The sequence below is a fragment of the Mandrillus leucophaeus genome, unplaced genomic scaffold (genome assembly GCF_000951045.1).
Source record: "Mandrillus leucophaeus isolate KB7577 unplaced genomic scaffold, Mleu.le_1.0 Scaffold461, whole genome shotgun sequence".
In the NCBI taxonomy this organism is placed as follows: Eukaryota; Metazoa; Chordata; class Mammalia; order Primates; family Cercopithecidae; genus Mandrillus; species Mandrillus leucophaeus.
The window spans coordinates 1,221,618-1,242,479 of NW_012104932.1; the positions used below are offsets into that span (position 1 = coordinate 1,221,618).

Sequence of the window (20,862 nt, forward strand, 5' to 3'; positions counted from 1 at the left end):
CCATTAACTGTGAATAAGTATTTATTTGGTTTGTGCCCAGCTTTGTGCTATCTGCTGTGAAGCACATGGTTCTGAAGTAGCTGAAGATCAGTTTGTAATAAAAAAAAAATCATATATAAATGACACTCACAATGACATGATAAAACAGTAACAATGCACAAAAAGAAAACAGTATTGAGTTAGTGCTGAGTTAGAATTCCCATGAATTACCATACTATTGTAATGTATTTTACTGAAATAAACTCTATGGACCGGTCCTGTATATACAACAGCATTTTCTAAATGGAGAAACTGGAGTAGCACAAGAGATAAAGGTAACTTTTTTAAGGCGGGGTCAATCAGATGAAGAAGCCACATGCTTTATATTTTACCACAGTCTTCAACCAATCCATCTCACTGCTTAAAGGCACTTCTCTTGTTTATATTCAAACATTAGAGCCAGGTACGGTGGCTCACGCCTATAATCCCAACACATTGGGAGGCCGAAGAGGGCTGTTCACTTGAGCCTGGGAGTTCGAGACCAGCCTGGGCAATATTGCAAAACTCCATCTCTACAAAAATACAAAAATGAGCCAGGTATGGTGGCGCAAGCCTATAGTCCCAACTACTCAGGAGGCTGAGGTAGGAGGATTGCTTGAGCCGGGGAGGTGGAGGTTGCAGTGAGTCGAGATCACACCACTGCACTCCAGCCTGGGTAACAGAGCTAAACCCTGTCTTAAAAACAAAAAACAAAAAACAAACATTAGGATACAAAAGAATAAATAAGTTAATGGAATTTTAGCCTCCTGAAGTTAAAAACATACTTCTTCCTGCAGATAACATTCTGATGGACATTTTTTGTTTCATCAGGCTTGAAGAGGAAAAATGTACAACTCAGAATGGCCTAGCCTATAGGAAAACATTTCTATCCTCATAACTAACCATTTGTCGATTAGCATTTTGGAAGGTGGAAAGAAGCTTGAATCGGTTGACAATTTCTCTAACCTTGGGTGATGCCTTAAGTTATCATTTCCAGATCAATTTAATAGCCCCTTAAAAGCAGGTCTGTGCCAAATATTTGCTGAAGACTCTACGTAAAATATTCCAGCAGAAGATGAGTACTCATCCAGTCAAGAGGCATATGATGTGGGCCTATATGGGTGTATTCTAATAAGCATAACTGTGAAGGAAACCCTAGACAAAGGACAATTTATGGTTGACTTTAAAATAAAAAAAAAATATTCTCTATCCCTATTTTATACTAAGACTGGAAAAGGCAGTCATACAGGGAATTAGGAGCTGTGGCAGAGGATACTAACTGGACACCCAATATCCCTTCCCTGGCTCCTGCTTGATAAACTGCACCCTGCTTACAACAATGAGATGTAAATGGAAGTGGGGGCGGGATTCAGTGAAAACCTTTTAGAAGGGGACAGCCCTGACTGCCTTGGTCTTGCTGCTCTGTGCTTTGTGCTTCTCCGACTTCCTTCCTAGACAAGAGCTTACAATGGCCTGCTGCAGCCCTACCAGCCCTCTTGTGAGCATTAGCATGAAGAGGTGCCCCCAGTGCGGGGGAACAGAGAGTCAGAAGTCTGGGTCCCTGATAGCAAAAGGAGACAGCTGGCTTGGACTGCATCCGCGTATCCACTGTCACTCGGGTTTCTGTTACTTGAAGCTGAATATAATCCCTAAGTGTTAGGGACTCACAGTTTGGTGTCAAATAAAATCCTGGTCTGCCCACTTATCATCCTGTGCTCTCAGACACACACTCTCTCTTTCTCTGCATGAACTTGCTCATCTGTAAAATGAGGATAATAGTGATACCCATCTCAAAGGGCTGCACTGAGAACTCTGATAATTAACAAACTCCATCTAACACACAGAAAACAAGATCAAAGTGTTTCATCATTATTTATTAGTACTCATCTTATTGGGCTACTCACACTGTAAGAGAGCAGCTCATCCATCGTTCAAAACTAGGCAAAAGTTAGCAATGCATGTGGTATGCAGGGAACACAGACCTTTTACCAAAATCGCTATCCAAAATGAGAACAGAAACAACTGTAAAAAGAAAGGAGAGGGAGAAGGAGGGGTGGGGAGGAGGGGAAAGGGTTTAAATTTATAGCATTTTTTTCCACTTGGATAAGGATGTGCTATTGTTCAACCAGATATTTGGGAAGTGATACACACTTCAAAGTCCTCTTTTTCATACAACTTAAACACTTTTTTTTCTAGTTGTTTATCTGGATCTCTCTATTGAGCTGTTTGTGGGTAAGATTCTACCTATAGTTTTGGGGAATTACAAAAAGCAATAAATTCCATGTGAATTCGCTGTAAGCCCAGGAGGGCAGGGTATATGTCATGTCTACTTGCCACTGAGACCTCTGCATGACGATATATGAACTAATAACCCGATCCATTAACCCTCTTCGTTCCACGGACAGTCTTTCTCATTTGGGTCACAAGCAACCACAGGAAAAAGAATAAAACAAAACAAAACTCCTGTGCTTTTTACATACAGGAAATTACTGTTTATGTGTAATAGCAAAAGACTGTCAATGTTTTTGGCACTTTTGATTTAGGGAGAAGAAAGATTCACCAGGAAAAAGTGACCTTACATGCTAGTATGAGGTCACTACACTTTTAATTCCTGCAGGGCAAATCTGGAGTATACAGAGGTTTGGGTGGGATAGAAAAATAATAAAAACCCTTTTATATTTGGGCTCTGAGCAAAATGAGAACTGATGGCCTGCTCCCCGTGTGGCACTCCAGTGAGACGGCAGCCTTGCAGACATCCCATGACAAACTAAAGCAGGGAGAAAAGAGTACAGACATGGCTGCACAAATGATCGAGGTCCGACAGGCTGGGATGCCCCCTTTTCATCCCAGTGATGTGAAAGTTAGTTGAGGGACAGCACTGTCAGCCTGATGAGGCCTCACTGAGGATTATGGTAAGGATGCAGACATGAGCCAAATCACGGCCGCTGTGTCTGAGATCATGAGAAATGCCAGCAGGGAAGGATGCCCATGATTATAGACCATGACAGGACAATTGTACAACGCGTCTGTTCCAGAATAAGACAGGTGAGGGCTGGAGTGTAGACATCACTTTTCACCTTTTTGCTCACCCCTGTACAGTTAAATGTATCAATATCTAAGTCCCAGCACCAAAATGTCGCAGTAATTACTTCCTGACCCGCAATTAAAGCCTGCTGCATTTTTCAGTCATAACAGCCAATTCTTTCTGAGTCATACATTGAACCAATTAAACTTAGAATCTCTATGTCTGAACGGATGACTTCTAACGAAAAGGGTGAAAGCTTCTAACCTCAACATCCAATCATATCTCTGTTTGGTAAATCAGGGGGAGAAGTTCAACTGAATGGCTTGGAATGGAGCCCATCCCAGCAGATTGTGCTGGGTAGAAATAACACTAGTCTGTCTAGGTAAGATCAGTGCCAATGGTTCCAACTAAAATTAGAAAAAAGGAGACAGTACCTTGGCTCATGCTTATGCTGGAGACAAGACTCTAACTCCTGCTAAAGCCAAATGATGGCAATTCAATTCCTGCCTGCCAGTTGCAAATCCCTACACTACCACTGCAGTATTATCAAAAGACATTTGCAATCCAGTGCACCTAACAAGAGAGGTGATTTCTTAGATTAGTCACTTAGTGGGTTAGCAACTCAAGAGCTAGTAACTCAAATGTATGCATACATTTATTCTGAAAGAAGTAAGTAATTTCCAAAACTATAGGCAGATTGTTGAAAAAAGAAATCAGTAGACTCTTACTAATTTGAAATAGATAAAGGATACTATTCATTTATTAGATTTAAAGTGTAAAAGTGGGGGGGAAAATCAAGGATGGAATGACCCCACTCCTTCCACAAAACATTATCAAAAGACCCACAACACTTCTCACGCATTTCAACAAATACAATTTTGCTCTAATCTCATATGTGTCATAAGGCACCATGCCATAGTGAAAAGAAAACTGGGCTAGGAATCAGGAAATCTGGGTACTTTTTCTGGCTCTGTCACTTATTAACTGTGTAAAATGATGCAAAATTTAACCTCTCTGAGCTTCAGTTCCTTGTCCACGAAAGCAGTGACTTAGATAAGCGTTAGCCAGCTCTTACAGTCCTTATTGCTTTCTCAATCATTGGTGATTAGATTCAATTTTAAATTTTGTAAGATCTTTATAAGACATCTTAAGTCTTTTATAAATCTTGGGTTTGAAAGTCAAATATACATATACTTACTATGTGTGTATAGACATGAATAACGAACTCTGATTATAATAGTAAAGTGTTAATTTTTTTTTTTTGAATTTGATCTATGCTGCTATGACAACACCCACACTCATATATAGGGACAATATTTGGGTGTCTGTGACTACTGTAACCTTTTTGGCAAATGTCAAAGCCATACAGAAACTCTAATATCATTCAAAGTATTCTTCAAAGAAGTACAAAGTCTCTGGACAGAGGGATCTTCTCTAATGCTCCAGAGTAATTGAGAAAGCTAAAACTCTGGCAGGTATTGCAGGTGACAGACGAGGCGACACATTCAGAATGCTCACCCTAAGGCCTCTGCCATATTTCAAAGACATTTTCCTTCCACACAGGTAAGATAATTCTACCACACTTCCTAATTCCACCTAGAGAATTCTCAAGCAATCCACAGAATTTTATTCAAATCGCCCTTATGCTCACAATGCTAACTGATGTCTCAGCAGAACACTGGAACTCAGTTGCTGCTCAGGTTTCCTTTGGATCTGACGTCCTCCACGGGTACCAGACCTGGAAACCAGACCTTCACCTCCCTAATCAGTGAGGGACTATCACAGAACTATCCACACTGAAGACAATTCATAACACGGTCAACAGGAAAACCACTTCCCTGAAATTGTGAGCAGCTGGAGTTCTGGTTTTAGGTACTAACTCCTGTGATTCTGGGCAAGTCCAGAATCTCTCTGTTAAATCATTTACTCTCATACTGATGCTTCTTATGTGTACTATAAGAGTTATACAAGACTAAGTCCAGCAAAAGTATTTCCACTCCATGCTGTGCACTCGTGTGGAAAGAAAATTTTATATTTTGTTATGTTTTAGGTCACAGACACCTTTGAAAATCTGATAAAAATCAACTGATTTGTATCCTTTTCTCAGGAAAAAAATGTACCTGCGTAATAATATACATAAACATTTTGTGTACTTTTAGGGAGTTTCCTGATGCTAGAAGGTTCATGAACTCAAATGAATACCCTGGTCTAGAGTGCAAGTTCATTCTGTACTAGCAGTCTCATTTGGGAAACTCTGAATTTCAGTTTCCTCATCTATAAAACATAGTTAATGATGTCAATCTCTCTGCTGACATCTTGTAACTATTTTGAACACAAAATTTTTTTAACATCAATGTTGGGAAAACAAACTGGTGTTGCACAGAACTCTGCTAACTCTTAAGTTGCCATCGATCCATTACCCTAGTCCTTTAATGGTGTCACAAAGTATTAGTGAGTACTACCCCGATCTCACTGGCACCATCAAGCTTTGGGAGGTGTGAATCATCAGACATTGTTTTTAACTTAACCTGGGCCCTCGGAGACTGACCGGATGGCTGCACCGATACTGTGCCCCTTACTTCCTTTCTAGCTTTTGTTTGATTACTGATCTCTTAACACACATCCATGGAACTTAATGTACTAGCTCTGCTTTCCCTCTATGAAAATACTTTCATAATCTGGAGTTTTACATCTACCAGAATACACTTGGCTCTTCACTGGCATTAAATCTCGATCTTCACTTGAGTGCTTCTTAAAATTATTGTTTTTGGACTCCATACTTGACATCTCTGCTCTCCTCCATTGGTGTGAATAATTGGAAACTGTCTTGCTAGATCATTATTTCTATTTTACTGGCAAATAGACTAGCAAAATATAAAAGTATAGAAAGTACCCCCGGGGTTTACACAGTGGGTGACAGAGCAAGTTAACAAAATACGACCCAGTTCACAGTGTAACATACCTATCATTCTATTACAATTTTCCTTTCTTCCTTGAGTCTACTGAAGTCATCCTTCTATATAACAATGGATAATAAAGAAGATTGGATAATACATACATACATTTTATTTAAGGCACACGATTTTTATGTTTCAATTTAACTTTTCATTTTGAAATAATTTCAGGCTTAAAAAATGCAAAAATAGTACAGAGTGCCCATATATTCTTTACCCAGGTTCCCCACAAATTAACATCTTATAGAACCAATAATACAATTATCAAAGTCAAAAGATTAACATTGTTAAATACTATTTGATGATCTATGGCCCTTTTTGAAATACCAACAATTGACTCACTAATGTCTTTTTCTTGGACCATGAGCCAATATTTAGTTGTGATGTTTTCTTCATCTCTTCCCATCTGGGACAGTTCCTCAATCTTTCTTTGTTTTTAATGACCTTCACACATTTTTAAGGGTCCTGCCAGGTTATTTTGTAGTATGTCCCTTTTGGATTGTCTGGTATTTCTTCATGATTAAATTCATGTTATGCATTTTTGGCAAGAACATGACAGAAATTACTTTTTGTGCCTTTCTCAGTGAATCATATGAGAGGCACATGATGTTGATATGTCTCATTACTGGGGATGTTAACTTTGATCATTTGTTTAAAGTGATGTCTGCCAGGTTTTTCCACTGTAAAGTTACTACTTTCCTTTTATAATTAATAAGTATTTTGAGAAGAGATACGTTGACACTCTGTAAATATCCTATTTATCATTATATTTTCACCCACAAATTTAGCATCCATTTGGATGATTCTTGCCTGAAACTATTATGACTGTGGTGTTTACCAAATGGTGACTTTCTATTTCCATCATTCCTCTTAATTGACATTCTTCCTGTTAAAAAAGAGCTTTCTTTTCTCCCTCACTTATTTATTTGCTCAATAATTTCTTACAACCTTATGGACTATATTAAGAATATCCTATTACTCTCATTATTTTCTTGCTCAAATGTCCTGAATTTGGAAATACAGAGCCACTTCAGGGAGGATCCTGCATTATTTCAATGTTTTCATCATTGTTTACTCCTTCCCTACTTTCTGGCACCACAAGATGTTCCACACTCTTATGACATACGTTTCTGGTTCTGGCCCTGGATCATCCATTTCTACAAGCATTCTTGGTTTCTTTTGCTAGAGAATGGTATTTAGAAACCAAGAACTAGGTACCAAATGTGCTCATCACTATTGGGGTGTTAATGCTTCTAGGCCCTCTCAGCAGATAGAGCTGGGAATATATAAATGAACACACGCACATACTCCTATTTCATTATTTGTATATCTGTGATACATATTTTTCTTATTGATATTTAAGATAAAAATCTAATAACCAGGCTTCATTCTAGCCCTCTTCCTTTCTTTGACAGAGAGAAAATAGCTCTCATCCACAATCCTAGGAGATATTTGAAGCAGTTTTGGAAATGCTAAATCTCACCCCTGTGGAAAATTGAATCACTCACCCATATCTTGTGAAATACAAATATTCTGATAAGAGTGCAATAGTTCTTTTTTGTTAATTTTTAAAACATCTTAGAGCCTAACTCCAATTGTTGTTTGGCAGTCACTTAGATTAACTCTTTTTTACCCACTTCCTTCATCTGTAATTCCTAAGAATACAGTTAAGTTTTCTTGCTATTTTTTAATATTTCATGTGGGGTACCCTGAATACTCTAATTCACTTTGATTATTTATTTTTTGAGTATGTGAAATATTAACACAGTTCCAAAAATCAGAACTAAACCAAAAATGTCCATTCAGATAAATATCACTCCCTATCATCTTTTCACTCTTGTTCCCTATTCCCATTCTTTCTATCCCCTTCCCCTGGGCCCAACCAGAGTATTTAATCCGTTTTATTAATTTCTGGTTTGTCCTTCCTATTCTTGATTCCAATTAGCAGATACATATATACTTTCTTATTTTATTTCCATTCCAGATGATGTTCTTCATTCTGTTTTCTTCAACTACCCTCCTCTGCATGAACATTTAGGTAGTTTTTAATAGGTTACAATTATAAACAATGCCATGATGAATAATCTTGGGCATATAGTTTTCTTTTATTATCATTATTATTTTTTGAGATGGAGTCCCACTCTTGTCGCCCAGGCTGGAGTGCAGTGGCACAATTCTGACTCACTGCAACCTCCACCTCTCAGGTTCAAGCGATTCTTATGCCTCAGCTTCCCGAGTAATGGGGATTATTGGTGGCCACCACCATGTCAGACTCATTTTTATATTTTTAGTAGAGACAGGGTTTCACCATGTTAGCCAGGCTGGTCTCAAACTCCTGACCTCAAGTGATACACCCGCCTCAGCCTCCCAAAGTGTTAAGATTACAGGCATGAGCCACCACCCCCAACCCAGGCTAGTTTTAATATTGTTGATATTGTGTCTTCAGGATTAACTGCTAGAAGTGGCATTGCTGGGTCAAAACATTCAGTGTATATGTAGATTTGTTTAGACATCACCAACTTCTCTCCCAAAGGCTTGTATCAGTTTGCATTCCCATCTGCAATGTATGAGAATAAAGCCTGTGTTTCTAATTCTCCCTGAAATCATTTTAGCAAGATGCTGAGCAGCATTTGAATGGTTAATTCGTGTTTACCTCCTCTCACTGCCTATAGATAATCATCTAACCATGGTGCTAACAATTAAGGAAAAGGTTTACATAAATGTAAAGGAAGAAGAACAGAAAAAACAAGGAGCTGGGAAAAAATCACTCTTGGGAAAAAAAAATAGTTGGCTTTGATCACAGCAGCTCAGGATGAAACTATACAGCTTAGCGTCTTCTCTTTGAAAGCTTAACAAATCAAGAAGATTTTGCAGTAATTTTTCCCATGGCCAAGATTAAGCCCTGCCTCCTTTGTGTCCCCAAGATCTACACTCACATTACAACAAGTAGGATAGTACTTAAGTTATCTGCTTAAATGCCTGTCTTGCATTAGGCTTTATACTTTTGAAGTAGACACCATATATTATTCAATGTATTTATCCCAACTCCTAGCACAATGTTCAACATTGTGCTTTCCCTGATAAAATTTTGTTAATTCAAATATAATTTCAACAAACTTTGTTCAATCAAATATAAATTAACATTTCCTGAGTGCTGCTTCTGTGCCAGACATCACCCCAAATATTTTACAAGTATTATCTCATTACATCCTCAAAACAATCATACGAGGCTCGTTTTATTCTTATACTAATTTTATAGATGAGGAAGCAAAGGCTTGACGAAGATGGCAAGTAACTTGCCTAAGGTGATAGATCATGAAAAAATGGAGTTGAGAGTTGAGTGGAGTTTGAACTAATGTCTGTCTCATTCCAAAGAGCAGCAGGGAGAAATAGGAACTTTCCTCATCCCACTTAGGTAAGCAAGTTCTCACTCTGCCTACGGTAAGGACAGAACTAATTCTCTATTAATTTAAGAATTTCATGCTAGTAGGAAGGAAAGAAAAGGTGGTGGTTTAAAAGGTTTCCAAATAGACTCTTAGGAAAGCTTTCTGAGCTTTTCACCTTTTGGTGAACAAAGCTCTGGCTGCTCGGATACATGCACACATTTGTTACACCCTTGTGACTGTGGTTTACATACAAGCATCCTATTAAAAGAGCTTTTAAAAGACTGAAATTTGATTTCCTTTCGGACAGCAAAGGGAAAATAAGAAGATGTTCTTTGCCCTCCTGTTCTAATCTGTGTTTGCAAGTGAAGTCTGTAGTTCCCAGAACTCTCTCACCAGCTTGTTACATTTCCATAAATCTGTCCAAGAATACAACATTGTTCACGCAAAAATGTAATATCAACTGTAAAACACATGCACATGATACCTGGGTCCAATTGGCCCTCATTTTGTATGTAAGTAAAAATAAGCGCTGCTTTAACTCTTAGAAACGACAATATCACATTATTTAGATAAGAGCCAAAAAATCGTTATTGAAATTCTGATAGCATTTGCCTTACTGGTAAAAGAAAATTACCTGTAATACATAGTTTAAATAATTACTTTTAAACAAAAGCTTCTTTTCTGCATTGCGTATTTATCTTTTGAGACCAACTCAGCAGGGCTATGTATTTTATTAAAATTGCCTTCAGACTGCTAATGGCAGGGCGTCTGTTAGCACAGGAAAAGTGATGGCAGTTTGACTCCTATTCCTAATATTGGGAGTTAGTCCAGACACTTAAGAGCCAGAACTCTGCTGTGCATTTGACTATGTTATCAACACTTTACTTGCTAATGATACTAGTGACAGCATTTCAATATGATGGGTCAGACTTCAATAGGAAAGCTTGTAATTATGCTACGGAACCAAAGAAACCCCCCAAAACCACATCAACAGCCTCCCCCCAAGAATCTCTTTTATCAGCAGATCAGTTGGTGTTAAGCTTCATGACTGGGAATTATTTAGTAAGCTTCTGTTCAATATTGGTTTCCTTCTCCACCTTCCACCTTGGATGGGGAGCCTCCATCAACACCTGATCTCTCCCCATTCAGAAAATGACAACTGAAAGCTTTCCTGTGGTGCAACTGTGTGCCAACTACCCAGCAGAAGGTCACACGGATGACTTCCCTGTGGCTTTTATTTTCCCCAGGGAAATCCAGAGCCAGAGCTGACTGCTTGCCAAGTATGCTGAGTGCCACAAACCAGTAGTGCTAAGATCCTCCCATCCTTCTTGATGGGAAGCAGTAAGCAACTGTGCCGAACACCTGTGTCAGCTCCTATTTCTGGGGACACCCCAGGCAAGCACTCATTCAGCATTCAGGGAATAGGGCTCCCCTCTTCCAACGAGCACTTTTGTCCAAAAACTTCTCAGTAGTCATATGATAATAGTTCTGTTTGGCAGATCTCTGTAACATCAGTGTGTTTAACTACTGTTAAAGAGGATGATTTAAATCATTTGTGAGTTAAATATTTTACTATAAGCATCTAAATGAAATCAGCAGATTGATTCTTTTCTGTTATTGTAAAAGTAAAGGCAACATTCGCCATCACTTCCTTTTGGAGCTATCTCAACCAACCTGAGGAGGAGGACACGTAGTCTGAGATGTAAATGGCATGACTCTACAGATGGATGAGATCTAAATCAATCAATCTTTTTCCTATAACTGAGAACAATATCACCAAATTGAACCAATGAAAATACTAGCCAAGAAATGAGATGGAGAAGAAGTCAGGCAGTATAATGAGGGTGCCTGTCGCAGAGTAAGACTCAGTAAGAATACATGAATGAATGAGTAAATGAATGAGTACACAAACAACTTTTGATACTTCACAAAAAATCCATAATGTAGAAATGAATATATTCTAGTGAGCCAATAAAGCCTGCATTTAGTGCTCACTGTTTGCAGACCACTCAGGAGGGCCCTGGGCAGATATTAAAGATAAATAAATGAATAAACAAACCAAACACAACTTCAAGACCATACAGTTTGTAAAGCAGCAAAGCTATAACTCAAACTTGAGAGTTTCTTTTATTTCCACTATTCCACGTGATCTTCAAAATTCTACATGGCATTCAGCACCCTCATCTTGCAGGCTATCCCCTCAGTCTACATCGCTCTTCTTCCACTAAGGAGACAACTTTCAGCATCAAGTTTAAATTCATATGGCTGTATCGTCAACTCCCACGCCAGGTCCCAGAATCTCCAATGTGGAATATTTCCTCAATATATCAATATTGGTAACTCAAATATAAAGACTCTCAAAACAACTCATGCTCTCTGACCAAACATTTTTTAAAAAGAATAAATCAATAAAAACAAACTGCTTTTTGTGATTTCCTGTATCTGTGAATTGCATGGCCTTTATTTCCATTATTCAAGGTTGAAATTGATCCCTTAGCACTCTAGGAAGACATCAAACCCTATCGAATCCATCTTCAGATTTCTGCTTATATCTGTACCCTGGTGTTACCACGTCAGGCCTGACTTTCCTGAACTCTTACTTCATGATTACATTAGTAATCTATCTTCCTTCTTATAGCCATACAGTTTATAAATCAATCAGCCTCATAGTGACATCATAATAATTAATTAATCCAAGGCACAGCCCTAGTCATCACCCTACTTTCCCAAGACAAACAAAACATTTTAATGACTCCACAAGTCCTGTGGAGTTAGGACAAACCACTTAGCATAAGATTCAAAGTCTTCTTATTATTTGAACCCAACTTACCTTTATAGTCACTATTTTCCTTTTGTATCCCTTGTGTTGCATCCAAACTCAAGCCCAAAGAGGAACATAAGACACCACAGCTTTAAATATATCCTTGGCAATCTTCCCACCGTCCAACATCTCTGTTGGGCAAAATCGTATGCATCCTTTAAAGCCCAGCTCAAATACTACCTTGTCTATGAAACTGTATCTTTTCTATGAAGCCTTTTACACTGTCACCTTGTAGATATTTTGTAGCCTTTATGGCATTGGGTTTCACATTGTATTCATTTGGCTATAGCTCTTCACGCCAAATTTATTCAGCACATGCTATTAGCAAAGCACTTTAAAAAGTGTGTTAGGGATGAAGTGATGAACAAGACAGTTCACTTCCAAGTGAAAAGCAGAGGGAAGACAGTCCTTCAAAAACAACCAAAAAATGGGGTGAGGGTTGGAAAGTCATCCACACAGCTGAATGCAACTAAGGATGAAGTAAGACAATGACTAAAAAATACCTTTTGGATTTAGCATGATAATAGTTATTGATGATCTTAGCAAGATTTGGCAAGATAGAAGTGGAAGAGGGTAGAGGAGTGAGAAGGAGAAAAGAAAATGACCGCAATTGAAGATAAGGCTTTAGGAAAATTTGTACATGAAGGGAGTGGTAGCTAAAGGAAGAGGTAAAATTTTTTTAAAAAGTTTTTATTTGTTTTTAGATGAAAAATTTGAGCATGTTTAAATATTTTGCTTCTAGTAATACAAAAGAAGTTGAAGGTACTGGAGAAGAGAATCAAAGTTTGTTGAACAGGCAATGGGTAAGCATAGGTGGAGGAACTAACTCTTATGGGAGTGGAGAATTTCCTCCACTCTCTGTGGCAGAAAGTGACAGGAATCACTCCAGACTCAAAAACAATCACAGATGGATATGTGAAGTTGAAGTAGGCATGCCCTCTCCGAAAAATAATATCAAAGAATAATTTCCTTATTTATCAGTTTAATCATGGAAATGATTCTTATTCTTATGACTGAAAAGGAAAGAATTTAGAGTAAGAATTTTTAGGAATATAATATTAAACATCCATAAACAGGTATGTATGTATATATTTTTGTTGCATGAATATTCTGACATGCAAATCATGAAAATCTAAGCCTAGATAACCTAGGTAGAGATTTTAAATAGTTTCTAATGAATTGATTAGAAATTTGAAAACTTTCCGGTAAATACTGATTTGGAAATTGAAAACTGCTGCCACAAGATTGCTAGAAGAAGGCACTCCCCACCTCCCAAATTACTTTTTAAATATTTATTTTGATTCTTCACACGATAGAAATGATATTTTTAGAAATAATCCTTCCTTCCAAGTATCAATAATATCTACTTTGACACAATAATTTTCTGAAAATAAATATGGATCTTATCCTCTGTTATTTACATGAAACCATATCCCTTATTTTCTCATTTGTATTATAAATGGTTACTTCTAATGTAAGTAACTCTTTATTCACCCATTTTCTCTTCATTACCTAATATGTGTACAATGGCTTGACAAACGTGAAGGAACTGCAGCAACAACAACACTGCACTTTACCCATAGGTCATGGAGGAGGCAAACAGAGGTCAAAGACGCCAAGTCACCCAGCTAGTAAGTTTCAGAGCTGCCTTCAGAATTCGTGCCTGCTAATTCATACTAAATTGATTTGTTTTAACTACTCTATGTTTCCTGCTTATAAATAGTCTCATGGATTGGAATAATTATAATAAAAGAGTTACATGATTTTCAAACATCTTCCTTTGCAAATAGGAGATAAAATTCAGGACTTGTTTCTGGACTTATAGAAAGCTATGTGGTTTGGGTTGAAATTATAAATGGCCAACAAACGAGAAATTCAGCTGTGCCAAGCAACTAATTGAATGCACACGAATTTTAAATATTATATATCATTATCATTAAGGTCCCTATTATAAAACAATGTTATTATATAAAGCCAAAAACCATAATTCAAATTCAAAAGAATTCTGCAAATTAAAGACATGGAAAAGAAAAAGGATAGCTGTATTATCTAACATTAGCCCCTTGAACACAAGCATCAGTCAATATCCTGATTAGAAAATGTTGCCCTAATCATTATTAAGTCTATTTTTACTCATAATTTAGATTCTGTCTATAAAGGGAAATTTTTTTAAATGATGTGCACAACTTGTAGGTCAGACTGATCCTTAAAACATATAAACCTTAACATGCTCCTCATCTGCTAAGATTCCTTTAATGATGTCCATCTCCCTCAGAATAATATTCAAGGTCCATCATAGTCTACCAGACTGTAAATGATAGACACCACTCAGCCTCCACGGTGTCATCTCTCACTTGTCTTCTCCTGTCTTCCTACCGCTGCCCTTGCCATTCCTTCAACACACGAAGCACACTCTTCATAATGGCTCTTCCTGTTGAATGTACCTCTCCTTCCCCACATTTTGAAATTATTCTCTTATTCCATTCAGTCCTTTGTTCCATTCTCTCCTTATTAAAGAGCCTTTCCCTAGATAGTGTATCTGAGATGGTCTTTCAGTGTTCTCTAGTATCCCTGCTTTATTTTTCTTCTTAGTACTTATCCCCACTGACATACTCATCAAAATCTTCACTTCACATTTTCTTCCATAAGAATGAAAGCTCTGGAAGAGTAGGAATTTTCCTTGTATGAATAAATGAATTAATGAATGGATCATCATCTTTTTATTTCATCTAGCTAAAGAGAAAACTTTTCCAGGGAAATGGCACTATCAAAAACATTTTTATGATCTTGATTTCTTTGAATATTAGTATAATCCAAAGTGAAGTGTTAGTACCAATAGCATTCTTTATCAAATGATAAATTGGCAAAATGGCAAATATGATGGTATTTTTATGTGTGTGCATTATGTAGTATGCAGAATGATTTGTGTTCCATAACCTGCGAGGTAGCATAATGTAGTAGACCTGCATCATGCCAAGAAACATAGATTTAGTTTTATTACTAATGTTTCATGTTACAGAGGATAGTAATTTAGGCTTCTGAAATAAGTTGATTAGACCAAGTTTCTTTCTATCTCATAAGACTATAGGGATCTATGAGATGTTTGTCCCTTCCTTCTTGATTTTGCTTCCAAACATGCAAAAGTCAAACAACAAGTGTATTCAATTTAAGGTCAATATTTATATAATAGTTGGATGCCAAGAACACCCACCACATTTAGCTTCAACTTATTTGGTTTTAATGTTTATTTCCGTAATATTTGCAAACTAAAAATTCGGGGATGTTTATTATCAGAATACTCTTTATCAAAGTATCATTGAAAAGTGGTTCTTAACTCTGCAAGAATCTGTGCAGACACACTTACTTTGGCATATCATTTCAAATACAGTTTTTTGCAAGACTCTTACCTAATTTAGCTAAAAGCAGAGACTTAAGCATATGCATTGCATCGAGATATAGTTGAAATGTATCTTCCCTTTAAGCTGGTAAGCAGTGTTCTCCCAAGGTACATGCCAATAAAAATTTGTCTAATCCCTAATATCCTAATGTTTATGCTAAAAAATAACAAAATCCCTGAAGCATCCAGATAGAATCACTTTAAGCTTAGTTCCTTTATGAGTAAGTCATTTTAATTGAAGAGATCTGATCACACTGAAGGACAAAGACATTTATCTCTCTGTATAATGAAAACTGAAAAAGCCACTGGTAGTTGTTCTACAGAAGACCTGGATGTGGAGGAGCTAAGACACACTCCAGGGGAGCTGTGGAAGCGGTAACACGGAAGGGGTAACAAAGAGGGAGGGAACCAAGTCTTCACTCATAACTAAGCAATAATAGTGAGAGTTGTGAGCATTGTTGAAACAACCAAGACACTTCCCTGGACCGAGGAATGAACACACAGTCATTAGCCACATTCATGGCAATGGGGACTTCAAAGGCCAGTGTGGCTCCAGCTTACTGAGAAATGTGACTAAAACTAACCTTGTACAATGACTGCTGAATGCTCCCAGGAGACTCTTTGACTATTGAGACCTTTTATTTACATAGCAATTGTCCGATTTAATTAACTTTCATTTCATACACCGTAGTCAACATTCTGTAGTTACTATTAGTGTTGGCAAACAGATTGACTCTGAAGCGTGTCAAGAGCTTTGAAAGGTGGACCCCAGCACAGAGTATATGGCAGAGAAGAAAAGAAACTCGATTTTCATGACCTGGGTGCTCCGCCACTACAATTACATTTTATTAACATTCTACATGTTTTAAGAATTTGATTCTTAAAAGTCATTAAGGGAAAGTCATTAAGAAGTTCCATTTCAAAACAGTTTATACAAGGAAAAAATATAGAAAAAATATAAATTTGGGCATCAATGTAACTTAGGTAAGAAATTTTTTTTCTATTCTTGATAGTTTCTTTTAATTGGTTGTTGTTGTTTTTTTTTTCCATCTTCAAACTATAAAAGGAAGACACCCAAATGCTCGGCTTCTTATATTATTAGAGTGTTACTCATAAATTGCAAACCGAGAACAACTCAAGTAAGCACATGGAAGAAATAAGCAAGTGGCAAGAGAATTAATTGTAAAACTGATGGCAAAAGAATGACCAGCAAATGGTAATGCAAATGTCCTGACCTGCTGAGTCTCCCAGTCCAATCTCTCCCACTCCCGGTGTCCCGGTCTCCTTGATATTATCTATTTCTTGAAATGCTAAAAAAAAAAAAAAAAAAAAAAAAAAAAAAGGAAAGGAAGAAAAATTGAAAGAAGGAAAGAAAATATTAAGTGACAAATCAAAGTAATTCCAAAATACTCGAATAAAAAAATTGAAAATCATAAAGATAGTTAAATGGGATTTCTATTGCAAAATGTTGGGAAAAAATTAAGTAATTTCATTGTAATAATTTTTTTTTCTAGACCAGATTCATAGCTGTAAAACAACATCAGACTCATAGGACTGTGCCAGTTAGTGGCTGATGAATGACAAATCAATGAAAAACTAAAAAATTTTTATTAATGACATTTCAAGATACAGTGACAACTGAAATGTAAAAATATGAACTAATTATTTAGGAGACATATCAATTAAATCACTTAAAAGTCATCATATGATTAATTCAGTCATGTGAGCACACATGTGTGATGCATGGACTCACTCACACAAGTGTGAATATAGCCTGAAGTGATCTTAAGCCTAGTTTTACTGAGACAATTACATCCATTTTTTATAGTCCATGATAGGTAGTTTAAAATATACATATAATGCAATATTACTTACAGCTACAATACTTTATGCAAAACATTCTAATGGGCACCAAAATTTATGGAATACATATGTGTATAAATTTATAGAATAAAATTTATGAAATACATTTATGAAATAAAATTTATGGAATACATTCATGAAATAAAATTTATGGAATATAAGCAAACACACTGCTACACTGTACTAGGACACTAAGTTATAAAAGAATAAAGACTTCACAAACCCATTGAATAATTTCCAGGCAAAAATACCAATAATAGGAAGAACAAAATGAAAACAGAAACACTCTATAAGTGGTCACTTTATCAGAGCGAGACTGCAGGGTCATAAAAGCAGAATTTAAGTATTGATTTCCGGGAATGTTTTTGCAAATTTATCTAACCTCTTGGAGGCTTATTTTCTCAATCTATAAAATGGCTTCATAAGCTTGTCATGAACCCCAAATTCAAGTTTTCAATACATGTAGCTATTTTATTATGATTTTATTGTTTATTTGTGATTGCTGACTATTTTTTATATGGGGAAGTTCATCAGCTATTATCTGCTTTTTAAAGTTTGGCCACCAAAATGATGACATTATATGACTTCAAGATGTTTAAGCATTTATTAATTATATATGGGATCTTGCAACAAGCTTATTAAAATTGTATAAGTAAAAAGTTTATCAATTTTTTGTCCTAGGTTGGTCCTATGTTATCAACCAGATTATGCAGGTCAGTATTTTAATGACGATACTTCAAATTGTACTTTCAGGAAAATAGAATTCCACTTCTGAAATACTGGTGCTGCAGACTTAGAGGTAATCTAAGACCAGGTGACTTGTGCAACTTTTATTTATTAATTTATATTCTTTTTCATTTTAAAAGCCTAAATAATTTTGGAATATTTAGATTATTTTAGAGTATGTAAAATAGCAAAAAGAATTATATTCTATAACCAAGTAGGATTTATCCCAGGAATGCAAAGTTGATTTATCATATAAACATCAAATAACATAACATACCATATTAATAAAGGGAAAAATCATACAATATCTCTATAGATGCTGAAAAGCATCTGACAAAATCCAACACCCTGCTTCAACACCATCAAAACATTAAACAAACTAGCAATAGAAGGAAACTTCCTCAACCTAGTAAAGACCATCTACGAAAAATCTACAACTATAATACTTGATGGCGAAACATTAACTGTTTTCTGCTTAAAATAAGGCACAAGAATGTTTGCTCATACCACTTTTATTCAACATTTTGTTAGAGATTACAGACAGGTTCACTAAATAAGAAACAGAAAGAAAAGGCATCCAGGCTGGAAAGGAAGAAGTATGATTATCGCTCTTTGTAGATAATGTTTTATTTTTACTTAGAAAATCTTAAGGAAGTAACTAAAAAACTATAAGGGCTAAAGAACAAGTTCAGTAAGGTTGCAAGATAGTTGATCAATACATAATAATTAATTGTATTTCTTCACACTAGTAATGAACATTCTGAAAATGATATCAAGGAAACAATTCCATTTACAACAGCATGGAAAGAACAAAATACTTAGGTATAAATTTAACATTGGAAGCGTAAGGCTTGTGAATCACAAACTAAAAACATCGTTGAAAAAAATTAAAGAATATCTAAAAAATGAAAAGACAACCCACATTCATGGATGAGAAAACTTAATATTCTTAAAATGATAATACTCCCCCAATTAATCTACAGATTGAACATAATTCTTATCAAAATCCCAGTTGGCTTTTTTACAGAAACTGTCAAGCTGATCCTAAAATTCATATGGACATACAAAAAGTCCAAAATAGCTAAACCGATCCTGAAAAAAAAAAGAGAAAGTTAGAGGATGCATCCTTCCCAACTTCAAAATGTATGACAGCTACAGTAATCAAGACATTGTGGTCCTGGTATAAGGATACACATACAGATCTAATGGCACAGAACTGAGAGTACAGAAATAAACTCACACATTTGTAACTAGTTGATTTTTGATAACGTTGCCCAGATAAGTCAATGGAAGGAAGAATAGTTGTCATATAAGTATTAATATATTTTTTAAAATCTGGTCTTTGTCCCTGGTTCCTGGCACAGAGTTTCAGAAATTCTTGAAATTCCCTGAGTGATAGATGTGCCTTTGTTGTGCTAATGAAGTGGCGCAGGGTTGTTGCCACAGGTAGCCTACAGGATGGGGAAGGCTGGCAGAAGAATAACAAATCTCATGTAATTAGAGGCATTCCCAGTCCTCTCCTACCTCTGGGGAAAGAAGAAGATCTGAAGATTAAGTTTAGTCACATGGCCAATGACATGCTTATGTAATAAATACCTTGAATAAAAACTATGAACACAAGGTCAGGTGCAGTTGCTCATGCCTGTAATCCCAGCACTTTGGGAGACCAAGAAGGAGGGCAGATGCCTTGATGTTCAGGAGTTTAAGACCAGCCTGGCCAACATGGCAAAACTCCATCTCTACCAAAAATACAAAAATTAGCTGGGCATGGTGGTGCACGCCTATAATCCCAGCTACTCGGGAGGCTGAGGCAGGAGAATCCCTCTAATCTGGGCAGCGGAGGTTGCAGTGAGCCGAGATCACACGACTGCACTCCAGCCTGGGCAACAGAGCAGGACTCCATCTTAAAAAACAAAAAAACTATGAACATGAGGCTTGAATTGCTTCCAGGATAGTGAACATATTGATGTACCAGGAGGGTACTGCAACCAACTCTATGAAGACAGAAACTTGTGCTCCAGATTATTCCAGACATATCCTGTGTACTCCTTTATCCAGCTATTCATTTAAATCCTTTATAATAAAATGGCAATTGTAAGTATAGCACTTTTTGTGAGATAGGTAAGTTGTTCTAGTGAACTATCAAACCTTAAAGGGGTTCTTAGGAACTCCCAATTTTGTAGCCAATTCTTCCAAGCAGAAATAAGGGTAGCATGGGGACCCCACTTGCAGTAGGTCTTTGAAGTAAGGACAGTCTTGTTGAGGACCTTGTCCTTGAATTTGTGGGATCAGATGTTAACTGTGAATAGTTAGCGTCAGATTGAATTGAACTAAAGGACACCCAGCTGATGTAAGAGAATTAGTGTTAGAATGTAATACAGTCTTCAACAAATTATTCTGGGATAACAAAATATCCACATGCAAAAGAATTAAACTGGATCCTTATCTCATATATAAGTAAGAATTTACTCAAAATGGATGACATATACCTACATGTAGAAACTAAACTATAAAACTCTTAGAAGAAAATGTAAATATTTATGACTTTGGGTTTGGCAATGGGTTGTCAGACACAATAACAATAGATATGCCAAGCAACAAAAGCAATAAACGGATAAATTGGACATTAAAATTAAAAACATTTGTGCTTCTAAGGACACTACCAAGAAAGT

At 36.6% G+C, this 20,862-nt stretch overlaps 1 protein-coding gene across 2 annotated transcripts in view; it reads right to left on the reverse strand.

The window, feature by feature from the left end:
• The window catches only part of SOX5 (SRY (sex determining region Y)-box 5), a 1,081,658-nt gene that overhangs the window by 706,443 nt on the left and 354,353 nt on the right, over nucleotides 1–20,862 (reverse strand). The window contains exon 5 of one of the 2 annotated variants that reach the window (XM_011994779.1): nucleotides 16,837–16,911. The exons of the other annotated variant lie outside the window; for it this stretch is intronic. The gene's annotated coding sequence lies outside the window, so the exon portion shown is untranslated. The remainder of the gene's footprint in view (nucleotides 1–16,836; nucleotides 16,912–20,862) is intronic. 2 annotated transcript variants of the gene reach the window in all.